Consider the following 24,064-nt stretch of genomic DNA (forward strand, 5'->3'; position numbering starts at 1 on the left):
ATAATGTATGTACATCCAATGGTTGTAAGAATAATCAATGCGTAGAACAACAGTCTTAAGTTTAATAATAAACAACAACAACAACAATGCATAAATACAATAAATAGTCACCAATTGTTGTTTGGTTATTTTGAATGTTCGGCTTTTATGGGTCCTTTGTTTTGTTTTTTTTTTTTGTTTTTGTTTGGTTGTATGAATGCATATGTGTATTTGTTGTTATGTTGTTCTTCTCAGATTTTCGTTATAAATCATCAGTTTTCAATTACTTCTAAATGTGTGTAAATATGTATTTTACACAAACAAATATTGTTACATGCATATATGATGTAAAGTTTTTGCGTGTGAATATATTTTCTATAAATTATGCCAATCACAATTATATGGCATAGTAGTATGTATATATGTATGTCTATAAGACATACAAACATAAATTCAGCGCGTCCCCAATTACCATCACCGCCAAAGAGGTTGTGGATGCCATCGGTCATGCTAAACCATTTAAAGCAGTGGGCTCAGACGGCATAGCCATGCCGATGCCTAAAAGCCTAGGGAAAGAGGGTTTCAAATATTTAGCGCATGTTTTCAACCTGTCTCTTTCCACTTTTTCAATACCGAATATTGGAAAATGGCCAAGGTGGTCCCGCTACTAAAGCCTGGGAAACCAGTTAACATAGCAGAGTCATATCGCCCGATATCTCTCTTATCGCACACCACACCCACACCATAGAACAGTACTCGTTGCGCTAGACCTATCAAAAGCTTTTGATATGGTCAACCATGGCACGTTACTGCAAGACCTCAAAGGGTTTACCGTTCCCCCAATTCTTTAAAGGTGGACCGCAAATTATCTGGGTGCTCGGCAGGCATCGGTGCAATTTAGGAACGCAACATCCAAACCAAGAAGAATTAAACAAGGGGTGCCACAGGGTGGTGTCCTATCCCCACTTTTGTTTAACTTCTACATATGAAAGCTCCTCTCGCCATCAGAAGGAGTCAATATCGTTTCATACGCCGATGACTGCACAATAATGACCATAGGCCCAGGCCCACTGATCGATGTGATATGCAACAAAATAAACGGATACCTCCCTGATCTCTTCTGTTTCTTAACCTCGCGAACCCTGACATTATCACCGACTAAATAATCGGCGACCTTATTTACAACATGGGTGTCCCAAATATCGACCATATTGGACATCCCCGTCGACGGTATTACGCTACCGACTGTCTTATACCCAAAAATTTTGGGTGTGACGTTCGATCAGTATCTACATTTTGAAGAGCATGCAACCGCAACTGTACCGAAAATCCAGAGCCGCAATAAAATCCTCAAATCCCTTGCTGGCAGTACTTGGGGAAAATGCTTAGGAGATGACTCCTTCAGCCCCTAGGCGGTGTTGGCTCATCAATTAAATGTCTGTTGGGATGCCCAGGTTTCTATGTATTCAACAGGAACTGTGTGGCTAGCATTTAATTTCTCTCCCTGATGGGGAGAATTCTCGTCTCATAATGTATGTAAATTTCTTCCAGTGAGTAGTATTTAGGCTTGGCGACCATATGGGGTACGTGTAGCATGCAATCGGCTGGCCAATTGCTTTGTATGTGGTAATGAGCGTTTCTTTGTCTTTTCCCCAAGTACTGCCAGCAAGGGATTTGAGGATTTTATTACGACTCTGGATTTTCGGTACAATTGAGGTTGTATGCACTCCAAAATCTAGATCCTGATCGAACGTCACACCCAAGATTTTTGGGTGTATGACAGTCGGTAGCGTAGTGCCATCGACGTGGATGCTCAATATTGGTAAACATTTGGCGCGTCTGTGTTTTAAATAAGGTCGCCGATGATTTGGTCTAACCTGATTGCTTGCCTCTTGTTGTGTTTATGTAAGACTGCCTGCAAAATATGGTCCTGCACATAAAGCGCATTTAAGTACGTTCGAGCAGTTCGCGACCCTCCTAACCACCTGCATAGTTCTGATCTGTCGATAGTCGCCATGCACTTCTGAGCCTTATTTTCGTAGCCCCAGTACCTATAATAAATCTTCTCGAGTGTATGCGAGGTCTCTTAACTATAGTGTGACCATTTGATATTTTGGTGAGACCTTCACTGATGAGATTATGGTACTTTGGAATAAGTTCCCCCTATCCACTTTACATAGTACGATCACATGACTGTAGCTAGGATATCTGGAATCAGTTTATACCCAAAGGAGATTAAGACGGATAAGTATTGAGGCGGAGTAGACACCTTCGCTCGTATCAGAGATTCTTTTAAAATTTATGAGTTAGACGAGGATATCGAGAAAATTACCCAAGTTTATTTGCAAATCAAAATCCACTGAACAGGTATAGTTCTGAAAAGAACAAAAAAGTCTCGGAATGCCTTACAACCATACCAGTTCAGAACTAGAGGTTATTCATACAGTTTTAGTTTATATGCAAGTATGTATTCATCCATATCTATTTTGGCGTGAAAGAAACGAAGCAAACATCTGAGTAAAATACGTGAGAAAAATACTGAAATAAGGAATGTTAGACACGAGTGCAATGCGAGAAATTCCTACCCATTCGTATTTGAATAGAGAACGAACGACATCAATACTAACAAATATTCGTTGAAACTTTCTATGGCGATTTATTCGTTACTTGAGCTCGGTTAGGTATAGGATTGTTATTCATGGTTGCAGCATTTCGTATAAACTGAATGGTTTTGTCGTGCTTGAAATCGAGCAATCGCCAATGGGGTAAGTTTTGTGAGTTTGGAGATAGGTTTTGTGAACTCTACTGTTAATGACAGTCGATGTACGAACGGGTGAGTGGTGGTCGAGCTTAAAGGTGAGTGCATTTGTGATTTAATGAATACGACAAGTGCAGCTGCAACTGCGTCTGCGTTTGTAATGGTCATATATACATTTGGCATTGTTGTTGGTTTGTGTAAAACTATTTACAGAAGTAGGCAGAAATATATATGTGTATATTAGAACGGGTCAAATTTTTCTTCCATCAGGAGTATAGCAAAAATGTAATCAAAAGATGATTCTAAGAAAAATCGTTGAAGACACCATAGCGGTAAATCCAATTTCGAGGTCCCGATTTTTGAAAAATAGATATTTTGCTATATGAATGTAGGGTTTGGCTAAAAAATCTTCATAGCTTCTGATAGAATTATAGGAAAAATATCATATTGGGCTTATTTTAAAGGTATTTTACATTCATTTCAGAATCTGCATTAATATCTCTAGTGTTTTTGAATTTTAGTAGAGATATCAGGCTAAAATTATGAGAAATTAGCCTAAAATGAACTTTTCACTACTATATTATCATTTTTAACAAATTTCTTATAGAACATTTTTCTATTTACAGCTAAAATAAGTTCAGAATATTTCCAACAACTTTCATTGAGACAGTTTTTCTTTTTTCGAATTCGTTTTAGTAGAAAAAAATTTTCAAAAAAACCGATATCAAGTAATAAGCGAAAAAACAAAATTTGTATAATTTTAATGTAATTTATTTAAAAATTATTTTTTACTTAGAATTGACCAATTTAGCGTATTTTGAAAAATAAAAGTAATGTTATGTTATTATTTTAAAAAATCGTTTTTGCTCTCCATTCGTGGTTGTTTTTAACGACTTTCTGCTTTAACAGCCATAACACCTTCACGCCTTTTTATACTCAGCTGAGCAGAGCTCACAGAGTATATTAACTTTGTTCGCATAACGGCAATCCGTAACGGCATAAACTAATCGAGATAAATATAGACTTCTATATATCAAAATGATCTGGGCGAAAAAAGAAATTTATCTAGCCATGTCCGTCCGTCCGTCCGTAAACACGATAACTTTAGTAAATTTTGAGGTATCTTGATGAAATTTGGTACGTAGGTTCCTGGGCGCTCATCTCAGATCGCTATTTAAAATGAACGAAATTGGACTGCAACCACGCCCACTTTTTCGATATCGAAAATTTCGAAAAACAGAAAAAGTGCGATAATTTATTACCAAAGACGGATAAAGCGATGAAACTTGGTAGGTGGGTTGAAGTTGTGACGCAGAATAGAAAATTAGTAAAATTTTGGACAATGGGCGTGGCACCGCCCACTTTTAAAATAAGGTAATTTAAAAAGTTTTGCAAGCTGTAATTTGGCAGTCGTTGAAGATATTATGATGAAATTTGGCAGAAACGTTACTCCTATTACTATTTATGTGCTGAAGAAAAATTAGCAAAATCGGATGACGAACACGCCCACTTTAAAAAACATTTTTTTTTTAAGTCAAATTTTATCAAAAAATTTGATATCTTTACAGTATATAAGTAAATTATGCAAACATTCAACTCCAGTAATGATATGGTGCAACAAAATACAAAAATAAAAGAAAATTTCAAAATGGGCGTGGCTCCGCCCCTTGTCATTTAATTCGTATAGAATACTTTTAATGCCATAAGTCGAACAAAAATTCACCAATCCTTGTGAAATTTGGTAGGGGCATAGATTTTATGACGATAACTGTTTTCTGTGAAAATGGGCGAAATCGGTTGAAGCCACGCCCAGGTTTTGTACACAGTCAACCGCCTGTCCTTCCGCTTGGCCGTTCTTGGGCAAAAATTGATATATCTTGATATATCTGAACTCACTTTAGCTTGGTATAAAAAATTGGCAAAATCCGACTATGACCACGCCCACTTTTTCGATATCGAAAATTACGAAGAATGAAAGAAATGCCATAATTATGTACCAAATATGAAAAAAGAAATGAAACATAGTAATTGGATTGGTTTATTGACGCAAAATATAACTTTAGAAAAAACTTTGTAAAATGGGTGTGACGCCTACCATATTAAGTAGAAAAACATGTAAAAGTTATGGCGAAATCAAAAGGCCTTGAAATCTTGACAGGAATACTGTTCGTGGTATTACATATATAAATAAATTAACGGTGCCCAACAGACGATGTTCTGGGTCACCCTGGTCCACATTTTGGTCGATATTACGAAAACGCCTTCACATATACAACTAAGGGCCACTCCCTTTTAAAACCCTCATTAACACCTTTACTTTGATACCCATAAGGTACAAACACATTCTAGAGTCCCTGGTTCACCTTTATGGCGATATCTCGAATAGGCGTCCACCTATAGAACTAAGGATCACTCCCTTTTAAAATACTCATTACCATATTTCATTTGATACCCATATCGTACAAACACATTCTAGAGTCACCCCTGGTCCACCTTTATGACGATATCCCGAAATGGCGTCCACCTAAAGAAATATGGCCCACTTCCTTTTAAAATATTCATTAACACCTTTCATTTGATACCCATATCGTACAAACACATTCTAGAGTCACCCCTGGTCCACCTTTATGGCGATATCCCGAAAAGGCGTCCACCTATAGAACCTTGGCCCACTCCCTCTTAAAGTAATCTTTAATACCTTCCATTTGATAACCATGTCATACAAACACATTCCAGGGTTCATTTTCCTAAATGGTGATTATCCCTTATTTTGTCTCCAAAACTCTTAGCTGAGTATGTAATGTTCGGTTACACCCGAACTTAGCCTTCCTTACTTGTTTTCTATAACACGTTTGGAAACAGATGTTAACAACAACTAGAGCTATAATGTCTTCAGCAATTTTTCTTAGAATCATCTGTAGATTACGTTTTTGCTATACTCTTGATAAAAAAAAATCCATCCATACAATTTGACCCGCTCTAATATATATTTGTGTATAAGTATGTAAATATTTATCTATTTGCTTTTATTAAACTTACCTAAGTACTTGTCCCTGGATTAAGAGAAGGCCTACTTGACTGAGGTTCAAAGCGGCTAAGCTGTCCTGTGCTGCGCTGTTGCTTACCGATACTCAACAATTATGCATATCTACTTATTTATAGTTTGTGATTATTTTGATTTCATGGTTTTCTCGTTGCATAACTAAATAAATCAGAACATTTGTTGTTGTCGATGTTTTGTTATTTATTCCTGATTCTTGTGATTGCAAACAAATTTGTTGTTTTGTGCTTTTCTACCAGTGTGGTCGTTTATTTATTGCTTTTGTTGTTCTTGTTGTTGTTGATGCTGATGTTAATTTGCTGATGGCGTTGGTCGTTGACGAAAGACTTTGCTGTTAAGCGGGTGGCTGCTGTTGTTTGGTTATGGCTGCGTCGACCTTCACCTATTTTTATACTCGACGTACTATTTTAGTGCTAAATTGCTGGATTTACATATACACATACATACATACATATATATGTATATATGTGTATATGCTCATGCATTTAGTTCATTAAATTTTGTGTGTTTGAAAGATTTGTTGACAATGTAAAGAATGATTAAGTAGAGGAAATCTTAAAACTCAATATTTAATAATACAAATTAAATTATAGAAATAATTTTGATATGAAATTATTGGAATTCATTAGTTATAATAATATTAATAATAATGACAATACTAATAAATATTTTTAATCGTACTTATGCAACATTTTTATATTTTATTCTGAAAATTGTTTACCGGTTTCTAATTTTTTGCTTGTTATGTTTGTCTTTATTATACTTCTTTCTGGAGGAGAAAATCTTTTTCGAATGTATAGAATTAGAATAGAGTATTAGGCAAAGCTCGCATTGATTGTATTATTTTAAAGACTTAGAGCAATGCTGCAAACCTTCAGGCATCCTAGTAATACATTTTTTTCATTTTAGGACCTACTATCGGAGAGAAACAATGTTTACACTCTGCAAGTACCCGGATCTGAAAAAGTAACCAGATATGTACTGTTAAAAATTTAAACTAATGTGAGGGAAGGATAGATTGAACTGGCCAGTCCGTGAATACCTCACATAGACTGAATTAAGAAGTTTTTTTAAAGACCAAACTTAAAAAACTCTATCAAAAACCAGGAACTATGTTATACAATAACTCTGTCCTCTTGTCAAATACTGGAAGCTTTATGGACCTATGCCACTTACTGCTTCTAGATCTGACATCTCTTCTAATAGCTGTAGTCTTAGCCAGGCAATCGCAGGGCTACATTTGCTATCACTGACCAAGCTTAATTTAAGGGCATGTGACGCCAGAAGGCTGTGTCTCGTCAGAATACCCGCCATGAATCTACAGTCCACTCTTACTAAAGAATGAAGTATTTTTCTTAGTCTAACGTTGTAAGATCAATCCATGATCTTCGTCACTTTACAGCCCCGCGGTTGGGTCCACGTCTTTCATTCCCATATATTCCCATATGTCCTGGTACACAATATAAAGTTATGCTTTTCCCTATACCTATTCTTTCCTAGGATTACTAACACTTTAACACACTTGTAGATGCTGTGTCATTCGAAATTGAGAATATTGCCTTAATTGCTGCTTGGCTGTCAATATAAGAGTTTGCGCGGCTGAAGTTTAAGCTATCTTCTTCCAGTGTTTCTACTGCTTTGATTACAGCTCCGCCCGAAAACACTACAGTGATCTGGCAGCTTCTCGGATAAGTTTGCTTCCGGATCAGCATAGTGCCAACATCTAAGGTCAAGGTATACGGAAATCCTGAATATGAGCTTAAATGTAGGTGTAAGTGAAGTCACTACTCTGTAGGGTAATGTTGGAAAACTGTACCTGGCATTGCTGATATGAGAAAAATCAGACAGCAAATCGGTTAATGGAAATTAAGTTAAGAAAGAGGACGGGAACGAGAAGAAACTTAGGAAAAGGAAATTAAAAGAAAAGAGGAAATAAAGGAAGAGAAAAGGGAAGATTAGAAATCAAAATCGAAGCCTTTATTAATGAGTTATCAGTTTGTTATCGACGGGTTTGGTCTAGTTATCAATTTCCTTTCGACAAGCTACCGCTTTCGATTCTTTATCGAAGTATTATAAATTTGTAGTCGTTTAGTTATCGAAATGTTATGGATTTGTTTTCGAAAAGTTATTGATTTGATAACTAAAATTATTTGACTTGTTATCAAAAATTTATCGATTTGCTATCAAATAGTTATCCATTTGATATCGAAGAGTTATAGATTTGTTATCGTATCGTTTAGACATCGAACAGTTGTGGATATGCCTTCAAAATATTATTGATTTGTTGTCGAATATTAATCGATTTGTTATCAAGAAGCTACTAATTTGTTGTCGACAAATTGTCGATTCGATATGCAAATATAATCGATTTTTTCTCGAAAACTAATCGATTAGTTATCAAAAAGTTATCGATTTTCATTTGAAAAACTTTCGATTTGCTATCGAAAAGTTATCGATTTCTTATCAGAGCGTTGCCAATGATAACGGCGTGTTATCCATTTGTGTTATCTCATCGGTATGTTATGAGATATAAAGCCGACGACACATCTATACAACGCCGATAACAATTTTATAAGGAACCAAATAGCACGGAATTATTTGTTTCTGGTAAAGTTACCTCTGTGACGATTTAACTCCAACTCCTGGGCGAGCAGTAAAAAAAAAAATAAATACAAGGGGTGATAAACCTCTGAAGAGATTTCGGCTGAGCTTCACTTCTCATTTTGCATCCTCCTTCATTAAATTTTTTCCTACAAGTTGGCGGGACTGGACCTTCATATTTACGCGGACTTCGAACAGCATCTGCAAGGCAGATGAGTTTTCACTGACAAGATTTTGATGGCAGAAATATGTGCACTCGGAGTGTTTGCCAAATTACTGCCGAGAGCGACCCCGCTTGGCTTGATTCAAAGGGTTGTGTAGCGCCACCCTTTTCAAGGGGTTGCCAATGCAAGATATTGCTTCTCCAACCCAATTGTCAACCTCACCTGCCCGTGGCAATTCCTGTTACTTTAACAGCCGAGGGTCTGGCGACCCCAAGTTTCTCATGGATCTAGGGGGTGGGAGGGTGGTATGGTCATTAGGGTTTCATGTGGTCATAAAATCGTTCCCGAGATGGTCGGGCTGATGCCTTAATGGTGCTTGTTACGTGAACGTACCTGATCTGTGTCCGGCAAAGGACCACTGACAAGTCTAACCAACTCACAAGTCCCTCCAATTGTGTACAAAAGTAACTGAAACTTCTACATTGCAAATTATTGTGGGTTGACCTAAATCCCTACTAGATACCTATATCATGCTAAGCTGAGTATTGCTGCAAATTATTATTCGGCGTTTATGCCAAGATTATAACTCTCACTCAAACACATTTGATAGCTCGGACTCCCTTTTTTCTATAAAAAAGATTGTTCTCACCTCTCTAAATTAATGTATAATACGTTTGCTTCTGTTCTCTTTAAGTATTACGCTTGGCTGATGAAATTTCTTCTGTAGCTGAGCAGTCTCAGATCGTGACGCTTGACAAACCGCTGCCCATCAAAGACTCGGCAAAATAAAAAAAAAAAAAAAAAAAGAAAAGTTATTATATATATATATAAATCGATCGCGTGAACAGGATTAGCCTGGTTTCATTGGGCCACTTGAGGGCAGCGCGCTGCCACAACGTCCATTAAAAAAAAAAAAAAAAAAAAAAGTACCATGCATGAGGTTATTTAGAGCTTGCTGTAGTTTAATCGATTAAAATATTTGTAAATATTTGTTCAAATTAGTTGAATCATAAATTTCTAACATAACGAAAAAATTTTTCTTGAGTTTTCGATGCAATGCAGCCCTGATCGAATATCGTAGCGGGATTTTTACAAATCCATGTAGTTACATTCCTGCTAATGTAAAAACCCCCCAAAAGTTCGACTAAAAAAAAGAAAAAACAAAATTCAAGTGTTTCACATTTAGCTAAAATATGCACTTAGTCAGAATTTCCATATGTTCATGCTAGCAACAAAAAACCAACGAACTGAAATTCATACAAAATTTGCTATGTTTCGAGAATCCATCATATTTAGCCAAATTCGTTCATTTATTGGTTGACTGTTGCACTCAATGCAATTCATATGAATATTTTAGAGAAAATTGGGTCACTTAGCAGAGCTTTCATTTTGGCTTCAATTATTTATAGTTGACTAAAGTTCAAATACAGCGTGTGGCACATTAGAAGTGGTTTGGGGGGGGGGGGGGGGGGGAATAGGACGCGAATTCCAGCAATTTCACTTAACTACGCCGCATCTCTTGGGTTTGTTACACAAATTAGCGATAAAAATTGCTACAAAAGTAAACGCGAATTGTTCAAATGAATTGTGTTGTGTGCCCTTCAGAAAAACTTTCATCATCATGATTTCTCTTATTGACATTGTGTGGGTGTGTACCAATATGTATGCAGATGTGCATATATACACATTAATGTGGGTATGCTTTTGCATCACTGCAAAAATCGTGCGTTTAATCCCTAAAGAGAATGGTCTCCGATGATGTCTTTTGTGCGAAGACACTCTAACAAAGAAGAGTCGAGGCGCCCTAGTTCCACAGACCCGTGCGTTCGAGGAATAAAAAATTAGTTACCGAAGCAGTAGAGATAGTATCGGTGGATCTTGATTGATGGGCTGAAGTCCTATAATCGGTGCATTGACGGACGAATTTCTCAAAATAACCGACGGTTCAATACCACACAACCAACTAATCTATTCGGGTGACCTCACCTCGTAGGTATTTTGGGGGTGGAAGCACTAATATCAAGGAACGACGGGGGTTTTGTTTAGGCGTAAACTTAGAGGAAGAGCGGTGTATGCTGATATGGAGAGGGGTATAACTTTATTGATAGTATTGGCCTTAAGTTCTGCCTTCCAAAAATTATATAAAGCTGCTCAAAAAGTGAGTTTTGTGTTAAATTAGGACACGACCAGTTAAGTTTTGTCCTCCAAAAAAGAAATGGCGCATATGCACGTAGGCAGCCACGGCACTCTTGATGAACATAAGTTCGGGACTCTTAAGGACATAGACGATTTCCTTCAGAGTCCTCTTACGGACACAGGCGAATTCCTTCAGAGTACCGAAATGGGAACCAGCTTTAAGAGCATTATTCTCCCTCAACTTCAAAATCAAACGCATAACAACTTTTGCCTATAAGGGCTACTTTGGACTGAGTATCAATAGGAAAGTAAAGCCCTCTCTTGAAGAAGAAAAGTCATGCTCTATAAGTGTCATGCTCGACGGTGTCGAGAGAAGTTGAGACGGATTTTGGAGTGTTGGGGAGAAAAGCACTCCGGAAAATTTATCGCCTGGTTCGTAAGGGTGCCGGCGCATATTGAAGGCGGATGCCATGACATAATACCAAGTGGCATTATTTTCGAGCCAAAAAAAGTGGATTGAAATAAAATTCGCGAAAATGGGAAGCATTGTGCTGTGTGTAGTTTGCTTTTCTTGTCGAAGACCTGGGTTCCAGACCCACTAGGACCACTAATTTTCAGAGTTTTTAGAAGGGTTTTCGGGAAAATGGATACCTCGGGAATGCTGCTATGAAGATTGTTAAAAATTGCCTGAAGTGAGTGATGTCTGTGAGATTCCTCGGACACCTTCAGGTCGCGATTTTAAGTCTTCTTTTCAAAACTATTACATGAATAAAAAATACTATGCGCTAACTTGAGTTGTTCTTTTAGTCACAAGCACAAATTTGAACTCTGAAGATTTCAATAGGATTCTGGAAGGGACTGGGATAAAGGTTCGTATATGGCTCCCGAAGAGAGCGTAAAAAGAGTTTGAAAAGAAACCAATAAAGCTCCAGAAACGAAGCGGCTTCAACACTAATTTCGAAAGAGTTGCAAAACGAACGTTTACGTCTCCTAACCAATGTTTATTCATCTTTACAAATAAAGCTCGGCAAATATTCATAAAAAACTATCCACAGGAGATATTCTTATGACGAATCATGCTTGCTATTATTTTTCGAACATTTTTTGAAAAATTCCATACATAAAGTTTATATCCCCGCTTATGCATTTTAAATTCGAAAAATTCGTTCTTGAGTCGAGTTATGTCTTGAGAAATGATACGAAAACATATCGTTCTGTAGATTCAAAAGGATATATTTACCTCCTTTTGGTATGGTGAGTACCGATTTTATTGATTTTCAGACCATATAAGGCGGCCGCCGTCGTGTAATGGTAGCGTGCTCCACCTACCACACCGAAGATCACGAGTTCACGTCCCCGGAGTCTGTTTAAAAACGAGTCGGTCCCGTGCCGCCAAATTTTAGGAAATATTAAAAGGAGCACGGCGCAAATTGGAAGAGAAGCTCGGCCTAAAATCTCTTCGGAGGTTATCGCGCCCTACATTTTTGTTTTATTTATAAGGCATTTTTTCATGCATTTTTTCAAACTTGATTATTTACGCCCAAAATTGATTGATTTTCCGGTGCTTGGAACTTTATATTTGGAACATTGCGAGTGGTAATAATTATTATGCTGACGATGTCGAATTTATCAGTGGTGGGCGACGTGACGTGCATATAAATTTCTATACAAACGTACGTGCTCAAGCAGCAATATATAACGATGAAGTACAAGTGACAATGCAAGGATTTTCTATACAATTTTTGTTTATTAACGAAAAACATTTTTAAAAAACTTTCAAATAAAATTAGCGAAAAAGGCAACATTTTCGCTGGCTTGAAAGCTAAAGCAAAAAGAGTTGTGAAAAAGTTGTGGTATCTTTGAAAATTTATGAATGTAAGTCCATCACTTGTTTTATTGATGAGCCAATTGGATTTATGACAACTAAGATTTGTAGATTAGTGTATGTTTTTAATGAACTGTGCTATTTTTGTATACTCAGCGTGCTTTAAACACAGGGTATATTAATTTTGGTAACATAACGATTGATCGTAACGGCATAAACGAAAATATAGACTTCCATCATACATATTATTGCTGTTTTTATGTACGGACTCCTTTTTCGCACTTATTTGGGACCCAAATCTATAAATAAAGTTTTGGTTGTAAAGATGGAGATTCACGCTATTAGCGCGCTTTGGGCCTTATTAGTCGTAGTGCTTTTGTTTAGCTATATTTTGTTAAAATAATTTGTTAAAAATAAACGATTGTGAGCACACAAAGAAATCTATTTCTACTATGGCACTATTATGAATATTTGCACAGCATTACCGTCAGTTGCTCCCATACGTTAGATCGCAACGGAAGCTGTAAGTTTTAATTAATTGATAGAACAGCTAATTTCTGTTGATATTTGATAAGAGACTTTAGATTGGTTGCGAAAGATGCGCACGGGTTCGGCTCGTATATAAAAATTGTCAGGATGAAAAAAGGAATTGATTTAGCCATGTCCGTCCGTTCGTCTGTCTGTGATCACGATAGCTTGAGTATATATTGAAATGTATTATTGAAATTTGGTATATGAGTTCTTTGGCGGTCATCTTTCATCGCTATTTAAAATGAGCGAAATCGGATGATAACCACGCCCACTTTTTATATATATAACATTTTGGAAAACACAAAAAACCTGATTATTTAGTAAATAATACATCAATGTTGAAATTGGACATGTGGACTGATATGAGACTCTTGATAAAAATTTGAAAAAAAATTTAATATGGGCGTGGCACCGCCCACTTATGATAAAATCAATTTCACAAATATTATTAATCATAAATCAAAAATCATTAAACCTATCGTAACAAAATTCACCAGAAAAGTTGTCTTTACTACAAGGAATGTTTAGAACAAAAATTAACGATTGGTCCAGTACCACGCCCACTTTTATATACAAGTTTTCTAAAAGGGTTGTGCACGAATAAAATAAGCTATATCTTTGCAAAAAAGAGCTATATATCAATAGTATTTCTTTTTCCAAGTGGAATTATAACAAAAATGGGGAAGAGTTTAAATATTTGAAAATGGGCGAGGCATCGCCCCTTTTACGACTAAACAATTTTCTATGTTTCGGAAGCAATTACTCGAAGAAAAATTTACGTATCGTGACAAGATTGGGTACACATATTTTTCACATAGCAGAAACTATTTCAAGAGAAAATGGAAATGGAAAATGCTTAAGAACCACGCCCACATATATATAAAAGACTTTTAAAAGGGTCGTAGATTAATATAATAAACTATACCTTGTCGAAAAAGAGCTTAATGTCAACGGTATTTTAATTTCTAAATGGAATTATAAAAAAAGTCAGAAAGTACTAAAATTTTTGAAAACGGGCGTGGCACTGCCCCTTTTTTGACTAAACAATTCTCTATGTTTTCGCAGCCATTACTCGAAGAAGAATTAACGTATCGTAATAAACCTAGGAATGCATACCCTCTTTATGGGAGGAAATATTTCGTAGTGAACGGTATCGGCTAAGGACCATGCCCACTTTTAAACAAAATATGTTTAAAAGGGTCGTAGACTTTAATTACTTTACATAACATTTCTTGAGCGTAAAAAAAAAATAACTCCTTTGCAACAAAATTAATTAAACATGTTAGGCTTATATCATATATATTATATATTAGAATATATCCAATTTTAACATTATAAGTGGGCGTAGCTCTCATTCGATTCCGTTCATTTTAAAATTTATTGCCAAGGAACCCATATACCAAATTTCAATAATATATCTCAATATTTACTCAAGTTATCTTGATCACAGACAGACGAACGGACGGACATGGCTAATTCAATTCCTTTTCTCATCCTGAGCATTTTTATGAATGGAAGTCTATATTTTCCCAATTCGTTTATGCCGTTACGATCAACCGTTATGTTAGCAAAGTTCATAATATTGAACCATAACGAAAGCTTCAAGTTTTAGGTATGTTTCCTTAAAATGCAAATGTGTAAAAAAATATGTAAAATAAACAGCAGCGTTAATCCAACTACGGTTACACCCGAACTAATACTCCCTTACTTTTTTGGGAATAGTTTGTGTTTAAAATATGCCTCTGTAGTATTAGAAAAGTAATTTATTTGAAATGAACTGTACAATTGAAACTCACGCTCAGTATATAATGTTCAATTACACCCGAACTTAGACACCCTTACTTGTTAATTTTCTTTTCGTATTTTTGTGTAGCTGAGTTTATTTTTAAATAATCTAAAAGTTGTGTGTGACTCAGCGATTTAATTGACATTCTTTGTAGTAATTGAATTTTTAAGAGTCGAACTAATTAGTAAAAAAAATAATTGAAGATTCAAAATATTCATCGTAGTGCTTTTAGATTATCCGTCTTGTTGAGTCATCAATACAGGGTGCTCCAAAATGACGTATAGCAGTAAGCGTGCTTGCCGACTATACCGACGATCTTGTAAGACTTGATATCTCCAAAATCCACCAAAGTTGGTGAACATGTTGTTATTAAAGATTAAATTACCTGTGCAGAAAGGTGGACCGAAATATGAGCGTATTGCTTTAATACAGGGTGTAGAAAAGTAGCTGCTCTCCCTACAATTGTATGCAATAAATATTCAGACTACCAAATTTCAATGTGCAAAGAAAAGCTAAGCTGATTCTCGTTGCATTTTTATCGAAAAAACAAGTAAGGAAAGCTAAGTTCGGGCGTAACCGAACATTACATACTAAGCTAAGAGCTTTGGAGACAACATAAGGGAAAATCACAATGTAGGAAAATGAACCAAGGGTAATCCTGGAATGCGTTTATATGACATTGGTATCAAATGGAAGGCAAAAAAGAGTATTTTAAAAGGGAGTGGGCCATAGTTCTATAGATGCACGCGTTTTCGAGAAATCGCAACAAAGGTGGACCAGGGGTGACTCTAGAATATGTTTGTACGATACGGGTATCAAATGAAAGATGGTAATGAGTATTTTAAAAGAGAGTCATCCTTAGTTCTATAAGTGGACGCCTTTTCGAGATATCGACAAAAATGTGGACCAGGGTGACCCAGAACATCATCTGCCGGGTACCGCTAATTTATTTATATATGTAACACCACGAACAGTATTCCTGCCATGATTACAAGGGATTTCGATTTTGCCCTGCAGAACTTTTTCATTTTTTCTACTTAATATGGTAGGTGTCAAATCCATTTTACAAAGTTTTTTCCAAAGTTATATTTCATCCCTTTTTTCACATTTGGTATAGAATTATGGGATTTTTGTTTTCATTTTTCGAAATTTTCGATATCGAAAAAGTTGGTGTGATCGGATTTCGCCCATTTTTGATACCAAGATAAAGTGAGTTACTTATCTCAACTGAACTAAGTTTAATAAAGATACATCGATTTTTGCTCAAGTTATCGCGTTAAAGGCCGAGAGGATTTCTCCCATTTTCACAGAAAACAGTTACCGGCATAGGAGCGATGCCCTTACCAAATTTCACAAGGATCGGTAAATTTTTGTTCGACTTATGGCATTAAAAGTATTCTAGACAGATTAAATGAAAAAGGGCGGAGCCACGCCCGTTTTGAAATTTTCTTTTATTTTTGTATTTTGTTGCACCATATCATTACTGGAGTTGAATGTTGGCATAATTTACTTATATACTGTAAAGATATCAAATTTTTGGATAAAATTTGACTTAAAAATTTTTTTTAAGTGGGCGTGTTCATCATTCGATTTTATTTAGCACACATACACTAATAGGAGTAACGTTCCTGCCAAATTTCATGATGATATCTTCAATGACTGCCAAATTAAAGCTTGCAAAACTTTTAAACTACCTTCTTTTAAAAGTGGGCGAAGCCACGCCCATTGTCCAAAATTTTACTAATTTTCTATTCTGCGTCAAGTTCAACTCACCCACAAAGTTTCATCGCTTTATCCGTCTTTGGTAATGAATTATCGCACTTTTTCGATTTTTCGAAATATTCGATATCGTAAAAGTAGGCGTGGTTATAGTCCGATTTCATTCATTTTAAACAGCGATCTGAGATGAGTGCCCAGGAACTTACATACCAAATTTAATTAAGATACCTCAAAATTTACTGAAGCTATCGTGTTAACGGACGGACGGACGGGCGGACATGGCTAAATGAATTTCTTTTTTCGCCCAGTTTATTTTGAAATATAGAAGTCTATATCTATCTCGATTAGTTTATGCCGTTACGGATTACCGTTATGCGAACAAAATTAATATACTCTGTGAGCTCTGCTCAGCTGATTATAAAAAATTTTATGAATTTTTACATAAGTTTTGTTGCATCTCTTTTAAAGTTTGTGGAATGGAATTTTCCGAATGTTAATTGTAATTTTGTGCATATTAAGGGCAAGTTCCTGAATATGAAATGAAAACTCTGAATATTAGCTGGAATTTGCTGAATATGAATTATAACTTTCCAAATATTAATTGTAATTTTCTGAGGTAAAACTAGAATGAACTAGAGTGAGTAGACGCTATGATTTCTGTTGTTTGAATAAAAATTGTTTATATGCAAAAAAGATAGGGTAATTTGAATAGCGCAGTTGAATGTTGTTGTTGTAGCGAAGTTTTTGGGGTGCGATATCGATGTTGATGGTTCTTTGTCGCATATAGATCCCGTACGTTGAGGTAAAATGCACCATTAAGGTACAAGCCCGGCAATAACGGGAACGATTTAATATGACCACACTAAAACTCCTAGGCCATCCCTTCCCCACCTCTAGTTCCATGGAACTTGGGGTCAACAGAGCCTCGGGGGCTAAAGAAACAGGATTCGCTACGTGTACGTGAGGTTAAAAATCGAGTTGGAAAAGCTATAAATTCCACTGGCAGCCCGTTGAAAGGGTTGCGCTGCTCAACCCCTTGAATCATTTGAGTACTTTACTTTTCTCTTACGACAGGCATACCTGCCGCGAGTATATTCTAATCCCCCTAACCCTCTGAGGTGTAAGAGTTCAATCGCTTAACGCTCTACAAAAAAAAAAAAAACTTGAAGAATCAGAGTTTTATTGCTTAAGAAGAAATATTACGTTTTTATTTATTTTAATTTAAAGATTAGCAGTTAATATAACGACTCCGATCTACCACCCTACGCTCGCAGAATGTTACTCATACGCACTGGCGGTCAAACGAAAGAATTTATATAATAAGTAAGCGATATTCTGTGTTCAAATCAAACCACTGAGCTAAAAATCTGTAACATGGCGGCATGACGCGAATCCCAGAGGATAAATAAGAAGCGGAATAAAATAAAAACAACTTTAGTTAATAAAAAAAAAAAAAAAATAGAAAAAACAATGGAAACATGTCATCTAAATTGCTAAGCAAAAGCATCCCAATTTCGAAGGAAAAGTTAACCAAAAGTTTACAAACATGCGGACAAGAAATTACTTTGTAAAAATTATTTAAAAAAATTATGCAAACACATTCATACACACATATGTATATGTAAACATAAAAAAAATATCACAGCTTAAACGAGGAGGTTCCTCCACTCACACCAAAACGCACACGCACACGCACACGCACCCGCTCAAGGCACCAACAACCAAAGTAGCAAAGCTCAGCAGTTAGCATCAGTGGAGTTTCACTGATGAATAATAAGGAGAGGAAGTGAGGAGGACGGGATATAAATTACATTTATGTATCAGTGTACAAGAGCTTGTGTGTTGTTGTTTGCATTGTTAAGCTACGCTTTGGGAGTAATTTGAGTAGAGGCAGGCGATGTTGTGTCTAGGCCATTTGTGATGAGGCAGCTGTTACAACAACAAAACTGCGTACACTTTCGCATATATGTATATGAATGAATCAACTAAAATAGCAGCATACATATTTGTAATGGTTCGTGGTCATGTTATTTTTATGCCCTGTAGGAATAAAGTGTGCTTTCCGAGTAGTCTGTGGCCTGTAATCGCTTATGTTGTTAGTGAAAAATTTTTCTGTACAAAATTGTAAAGTTTTTTTTTGTTTTTAACCAACGCGCAATTGACCCAGCATGTTATATTAACCAAAAGGAAAAACGTTTCGCATGAGGCGAAAAATGTGAAATATTTCGAATTGAAGCGAATAGCGGGTGCTTGATGGTAAGTTTATCTGGTGATTGGGAATAACATAGACTTTAAATAACTTCGAGTTTTGATTAGGAATATATATGCTATTTGTTTGTATAACAGTTTTGAAAAGTAGGCGGTGCTATGTATCCTACTGATGTCAGCCATTTCGCTATATTTCTGAAAATATTTCTGTAACATTGTTGCATTATCTCTGTGCTCCTAACTTTGTGGAATTTGTATTGCAATGGCAATCCTCCTCAAAATTTATCACACAATTCCCTTCATTCGTACGATTTTTAAAATACATCGCTCTGTGCACGCCCTAGCGGAGTATTTCGTAATAGGTATTGTACTATCATTGGCCCGTGAGCAACGTCTAAAAGCCTTTATCTTCTAGGGATTATACTTAACAGTCTTTGTCATGACTGCAAAAATTCTGGCAATTTTTAAACTATCTCGATGAAAATCTACGTCAAAGGTATTTTGCAAGAGTTCCCCGCTCCTTTTGTGATTCAAGGGACCACCAGCGCAATTTAGAACTTCTTCAACACAATTGTCAACTTCACTTACCCGTGTGGAGTCCTGTTTCTTCGGCAGCCGATGCTCTGGCGACACGAAGTGGCTTTTTCTATAAAATCATTCTCGAGATGATCGGGCGTGTACCTTAATGATGCTTGTTATCTAGAACGTACCGGCTCCACACCCGGTAAATGGCCATCAACATCAATTAAACTCCCCAAAACCTTCGGGGAGTATCTTTCTCGCTACAACAACAACAGCAAACTTATCGATATGTTATAGATTTTTTATTGACGTGTTATCGGTTTCGTATCGAAACGTTATTGATTTATTATCGAAAAGCTATTGTTTTATATGCGGTATAAAGGAATCGGGTTACAATCAAAAATATAGATTGCTTACCAATGAGTCATCGATTTGATAACGATTTATTATCAATTTACTATCGCAAAGATTTATATTATTTATCGAAATATTATCGATTTACAGTCAAAAATATTGATTAAAGTAATACCGATTTATTATAGAAAAGTTATTGGTAATTTATAGAAAAAGTTATCGATATGCTTTCAAAAAGTTATCGATTTACTTTTAAGAGAATTAAAATTTAATCGTGTCAATTATTAAGAATACTTAAAAATTCCTTATTGGGCCGGTTTTTCATATGCCCTGCCACCATTTTCTATTGCGCAAGTCACTAATTCCATACGATATTTCTAAAGAAATTATCACCAGAGATAATATATTTCGATATAATATTTTGGGAATTTAAAATTTGCGAAGAACATTCATACTTTCAACAGAAGTTGATAGAGCCCTGGGAAGCAATTTCTGAAGCAACAAGAGATAACTTTGCCAATATCTTGCCAAAGCTGGGTTAACAGGAAGCACCTCTGGAAGTCAAGTAATCCAAAAATTTACGCCTCAATATTAGTACCCAAATAGTTTTAGCAATAGCTCAGACCTGCCATTAAATAATAACGAAAATAGTGGCAAGATAAGTCAGACGCTTCACTGCATCATTCATATATGCAGTATTACACCAACGGCGTTGTTGTAAACTCACATATCTTGTCATCAAAGAAGCTTTAAATCCTGTAAGTTGGAAGAAATAGGTAGTATGGGTAAAATTTTAAAGCCGTTTGACAAAGCAGCAGCCGCGAAGAGCCCGGAATTATTTGAAAAATTACCTTGAAAGAACTCTGAAATGGTCTCTAAAACCATTATGCAATGAACAAAAATTGATCCCGAAATGACCCCGGAAGAGCAGTGAAATTGTCTCATTCCAAAATTACATCAAAGTGATTTCTAAATGACATCGAGAGAATCTTGAAATAGTTCTCAATATCAACAGGAAATTATCACAAATTGGCCTCACGAAGGTAAGGAAATAGGGAAGGTGAAGGAAATAGTCCCAATGATCCCGATATAGTACCAATATGATTCTGAAATGACCTCGAAATAGTCTCCAAAATCATTCCGAATTAACCCCAAAGTAATCTCAGGTAGAAACACGAAATAGTCCCCAAGATCATCAGAAAAAGACCACAAGTTGACTATAAATGCCCCGGATGAACCACGAAATAGTCCCCAAATGATACCGACGAACCCTACAAACATTCCGATAGGCCTCCAAAACTATCCCAAAATGACAACGAAATAGTCCCTAAAAGCTTCTACGAGTCACCGAAATGATCCCGAAATAACTACGGAAGACAATACCCTACATATCCTACAGCTCTGCCTTAACGTTCTTAGTTATTATTTTGCTATTTTCTGTGCCCTGAAACACGACGTGGCTCATATGGGCCTCCAAAGCATTACAATCATCACGCAATTTCATATTCACAGCCAAAGCAGATGCAAAGCATATTTTTCATTTCTGCATGGTTCAAAATGAAAAATATTGAGTTTTTTATGCTTAAAGTTTGCCTATTATTATAATGTTGGTGGATAAAACTGGGGCTATATGATTTATCCCTTGCTATAACACACAAGGGTAGACCTAATTACAGAAGGTGATATTCGATTAATATTATATTCGAATCATTCGAATTGTTTAATTTATATTCGATTAGCTAAAATCGAATAATCGTACATTTGTGCGACTACTAGAATAATTGCTCGTTGCCAATTATTCGAGTAATCGCTGCTGAACGATTATTATATCAACATTATATAGCCCCAGTCTTATCCACTTTATATCAGGTATCACTACTGCTCGGCTATATTCCAAACAGGTGGGCAGAGATTAAGGTAATATTTTTACCAAAGCCAGGGAATACCGAGAAACTGCCCTTGCCGTATCGACCAATAAGCCTGAGCTCGTTTCTCCTAAAGGGGTTTGGGGAAAATCTTAGATCAGCATATCAGGGAGGTCAATCTAAACATACTCCCTCTCTATAGAAATCAGTTCGCCTACTAGTCAGGGAAATGCACGGAGACAACTATTCATAGCCTCCCGGTAAAAATTGAAAATGCTCTAGATTCAAACAATATAGCCCTCTGCGCTTTTATTGACATATCAGGGGCTTTCGGTAACACAACACATCAAGATATCGGGCAAGCTATTATTGACAAGTACATAAGCCCTATGATAATTCGATGGGTGCTGTCCATGTTAAATAGTAGAAAAATCCATATGGAATTTGGAGGGAAAACTGAATTAAATGCGACCACAAGAGGATGCACACAAGAAAGTCTGCTCTCCCCTCCTGTGGACCCTGGTCATAGATGACCTCCTTCAGTTAATGAAAACCAAGAGATTTGACACACAAGGATTGCAGACGATATATTTATTCATATCACAGGGATGCACGAGGAAACATTATCAGATCGCATGTTACAAGCTCTTCGCATCATAGGGAGGTGGTGCGATACCAAAGGACTGTATATCAGTGCTAACAAAACTGTCAAAATGCCTTTCCCCAGGAGAAGGAAAGCATCCATCCTAGAACCATCCCTGTGTGGAACTAAAATACAATTATCAATCGTGGTAAAATACCTAGGGATCACACTGGATAGAACCCTAACGTTGAATGCTCATTTTGATGCTATCCTAAACAAAGCAACAAGAGCTTTTCTTTGCCTGTACTCAACTCTAAGGCAAAACAGGGAGGATATCTCCAAAAATGGTATACTCGAGACTTAATACTGATGTAAGGCCAATAGTCACCTATACTTCCCTAATTTGGTGGCAGAAGGCCACGCAAAGAACGGCCAACAGCAAAACAAAGCAAACTGAATCGACTAGTTTGGATGTGCATAACGGGTGCGATGAGAACGTTCCCTGCTGATGCACTTAGTGCTTTAGTGGGAATACTTTCCTTTCCTATTCTGATAGAAAAGAAGAAAATATTTCGGAGTTGAGGCCAGGAAACATGAAAGGGCAAATGAAAATAATACCAAAATTCACGTGTGACGTAGCTCAGAATCTCACAGAACTTTGAAGTGTCCAATGTGGACAGGACGCACTGGGTAATGAACATGCAGATTGCCTAGCAAAGCAGGGTGCTATAGCAGCATTCTATGGTCCAAAACCCCTTTTGTAGACTCACAAAAGCACAGATTAGGAAAACCATAAGTAACTGTGAAACAAAACAATTCAGACGTTACGGGATTGGCAGCCCAGGGCAAAGACAGACCAAACTGTTTAGACTTCGAGCAAGTATCAGCCAAACTCATTAATCTAAGCAGGGAGAACCTAACAACTCTCACTGGGTACTATACGCGACACTGTGGTCTGCGATATCACCTAAGTAAGTTAAATCTATCCGATACTCAAATTTGTCGTTTCTGTGAGCTGGAGGATGAAATGCCCGTTCACATTCTCTGAAAATGCGTCGCTCTGGCAAGGCAGAGACTCTCCCATCTAGGTGGTGTGACTTTAAATCCCTATGTGATATGGAGTAAAACCCTTGAAGATGTACTTAGATACATCAAAAGCCTCCAAATACAAAATTAGGCTGAAATATCATAATCTGCACAAAGGTCACAGTGCTTCCAGGCCTCATAATAATAATAATAAACTCGAATAACACGAGGAAATAATTCCCTTAAAGTATTTTTTTGTTTGAAAAATGAATTTAACTACAAAACGTATCGAATTAGTTACATCTTGGCGAAAGACGATCAGATTATCAGGAAATTGCTGACAGGGTCTACATTTCAAATACATATGTGTGTATATGTATATCTCGTGTAGTATATTTTATTGATTACCTTGCTAGCCTTCGGCTTTTAACGCGATTCAATGTGTGCTCTTAAAGCTAAACTAAGGTACAGTTTTCGTGGGGTTAGAGATGCTCTATACAAATATTTTTTTTGTATACAAAATGAGATACTAGCATATTTATAGTACACACTTACATAGAAACAAGGTATAACATTTCTATATGTACATTCACATATACATACATACCTACCGACATATTCACTAACAAAGCAAATGTCACATTAAGCAATTCTTAAGTGGCAATAAAAATGGAAACACTAACACTTGACTAAAAAAAAATTTTTGTCAAAAAAATAACAATAAACAATTGTGAGTGCCTAAGAGGAAGGATCAAATATATCCACAACTGAAAGTGAGCACACATGCAATTGCAAAAAAGCTTTTCATACTAGCATTTAGTATGACAGTCAGGTTTTTGACAAGTATTCTTAGTAATTGAATGCTGAACAACAAAGCAAAGAAGCCAATGCTTAATGATAGTAGTGAATATTTTTGGATTAAATGCGCTACTCAGGTCATAAGGAA

General features: G+C 36.4%; 1 protein-coding gene across 14 annotated transcripts in view; it reads left to right on the plus strand.

Annotated features, from left to right (window-relative positions):
• LOC137237505 (serine-rich adhesin for platelets) overlaps nucleotides 1-24,064 on the plus strand; it is a 242,022-nt gene that overhangs the window by 47,382 nt on the left and 170,576 nt on the right. The window contains exon 2 of one of the 14 annotated variants that reach the window (XM_067761189.1): nucleotides 18,728-18,806. The exons of 12 other annotated variants lie outside the window; for them this stretch is intronic. The gene's annotated coding sequence lies outside the window, so the exon portion shown is untranslated. Of the gene's footprint in view, nucleotides 1-12,427; nucleotides 12,575-18,727; nucleotides 18,807-24,064 lie in introns of those variants that run through there. One more of the 14 variants, XM_067761192.1, reaches the window with a different exon arrangement.

The sequence above is a fragment of the Eurosta solidaginis genome, chromosome 1 (assembly GCF_040869045.1).
Source record: "Eurosta solidaginis isolate ZX-2024a chromosome 1, ASM4086904v1, whole genome shotgun sequence".
Taxonomy (NCBI): Eukaryota; Metazoa; Arthropoda; class Insecta; order Diptera; family Tephritidae; genus Eurosta; species Eurosta solidaginis.